Source organism: Gossypium arboreum, chromosome 11 (assembly GCF_025698485.1).
Source record: "Gossypium arboreum isolate Shixiya-1 chromosome 11, ASM2569848v2, whole genome shotgun sequence".
Lineage (NCBI taxonomy): Eukaryota > Viridiplantae > Streptophyta > Magnoliopsida > Malvales > Malvaceae > Gossypium > Gossypium arboreum.
This window is the reverse complement of record NC_069080.1, coordinates 19,010,713-19,013,285: the sequence shown is the minus strand read 5'-3', so window position 1 is coordinate 19,013,285 and position 2,573 is coordinate 19,010,713.

Genomic DNA, 2,573 nt, shown 5'->3' with positions numbered 1-2,573 from the left:
TTCGTGCACGCGAAGAGCCATCCTCCCCCGATGTGATTACGGGTACATTTTCTCTACATGATATTAATGTCATTGCTCTGATTGATCCGGGTTCAACTCATTCTTATGTTTGTATGAAATTGATGCCTAGTATAAGTATGCCTATAGAATCTACAGAATTTGTGATTAAAGTATCGAATCCATTAGGCAAGCATGTATTAGTAGATAAGGTATGTAGAAATTGTCCTTTAATGATTAGAGGCTACTGTTTTCCGGCCAATCTCATGCTATTGCCATTTGATGAGTTTGATGTGATTCTTGGTATGGATTGGTTGACTACACATGATGTGATAGTGAATTGTGGAAAAAAAATCATTGAGTTGAAGTGTGAAAATGGTGAAATTCTTCGGGTTAATTCGGAAGAGTCGATAGTTCATTTCCTATAATTTCTGTATATGCGCTCGAAATACTTGAGAAAAGGGTATGAAGCTTATCTTGCTTTTGTGTTGAACACTAAAGATCCGAATTGAAAATTGAATCGATTACGTGGTATGTGAGTTTCCGATGTGTTTCGGAAGAACTACCAGTTTGCCTCCTGTTAGAGAAGTTGAGTTTGGTATTGAGTTGATTCCGGTACCACGCCCATTTCTATTGCTCCTTATAGAATGGCTCTATTGGAATTGAAAGAATTGAAAGCTCGATTGCGAAATTAACAGATAAAGGCTTTGTAAGACCCAGAGTTCACCATGGGTGCACCAGTGCTATTTGTGAAAAAAAAGACGGATCGATGAGATTGTGCATAGATTATCGGAAACTTAACAAGGTAACAGTAAAGAACAAGTATCCATTGCCTAGAATTGATGATTTGTTTGATCAATTGAAGGGAGCTACTGTGTTTTCCAAGATAGATTTGAGATCCGGATACTATCGATTCATGAGTTAAAGAGTCGATGTCCCAAGACGCTTCCGGACTAGGTATGGTCATTATGAGTTCCTTGTGATGCCATTTGGCTTGACTAATGCTCCTGCCATTTTATGGACTTAATGAACCGAATTTTTAGACCATACTTAGATAAGTTTGTAGTTGTGTTCATTGATGATATTTTGATTTATTCTCATGATGAGACCGAGCATGCGAGCATTTGAGAACGCTTTACAAATTCTAAGAGATAATCGGTTGTATGCCAAGTTCAAGCAAAAGTGAGTTCGTTACGAGAAGTTGGTTTTCTTGGACATATTGTCTCGGTGAAGGTATTAAGGTTGATACGAGTAAGATTTCAACCATTGTTGATTGGAAGCCTCCTAGAAATGTATCGGTTAGAAGTTTTCTTGGTCTTGCGGATATTATAGACGATTTGTGGAGGATTTTCCATGATAGCTACCCGATTGATTTAGACTGCTATGGAAGGATGTTAAGTTTGAATGGACTGAGAAGTGCTAACAAAGTTTTGACAAGTTAAAGGCATTGTTGACGGAAGCTCCTATCTTAGTACAAATAGGAACCGGTAAAGAATTTGTGATTTACTGATGATGCATCCTTGAATGGGCTCGGTTGTGTACTCATGCAGGAAGGAAAGGTAATTGCTTATGCCTCTAGACAATTGAAGCCACATGAGAAAAATTATCCGACACATGATTTAGAGCTAGCTGCTATTGTATTTGCATTGAAGATTTGGAGACATTATTTGTATGGTGAAAGGTGCCGGATATTTACCGATCATAAAAGCTTGAAATACTTGATGACTCAAAAAGATTTGAATTTGAGGCAAAGAAGATGGTTGGAATTGCTTAAAGATTATGAGTTAGTGATTGATTATCACCCAGGTAAGGCAAATGTAGTTAAGCAGGGAACTTTTATTTACATTGCGAGCTTTGAATACCAATTTAGCCATGTCAGATGATGGTTCTATTTTAGCTGAATTTAGAGCTAAACCAAGATTTCTTGAAGAGATTTGTGAAGCTCGAAAGATGATAATGAGTTACAAGCTAAAAGAGTTCAATGTGAGTCGGGCATAGAATCGATTTGGATTGGTTCGATGGTTGTTTGATGTTTAGAGACGAATTTGTGTACCAAAGAATGATGAGCTTATTCGGAAGATTTTACAGAAGCACATAGCGCTTCTTTATCTATTCATCCAGGCAGTACAAAAATGTATAATGATTTGAAGAAATTGTATTGGTGGGTAGGAATGAAAAGAGATATTTCAGAGTTTGTTTCTAGATGCTTGATTTGTCAACAGGTAAAGGCCGAACATCAGGTACCCTCAGGATTATTGCAACCTGTGCTAGTTCCGGAATGGAAATGGGACAGAGTTACTATGGATTTTGTGACAGGATTGCCGTTAACACTGAAAAAGAAAGATGCAATATGGGTTGTGATTGATAAGCTAACTAAGTCGGCTCATTTTATCCCAATCCGTATGGATTATTCACTTGACAAGTTGGCCGAGTTATACATTTCAGAGATAGTTAGACTACATGGAGTGCCATTATCGATCATTTCGCATGAGAGATCCAAGATTTACTTCACGGTTCGGAAGAAGTTACAAGAGGCTTTAGGTACGAAGTTGAGTTTTAGTCTGCTTTTCACCCTC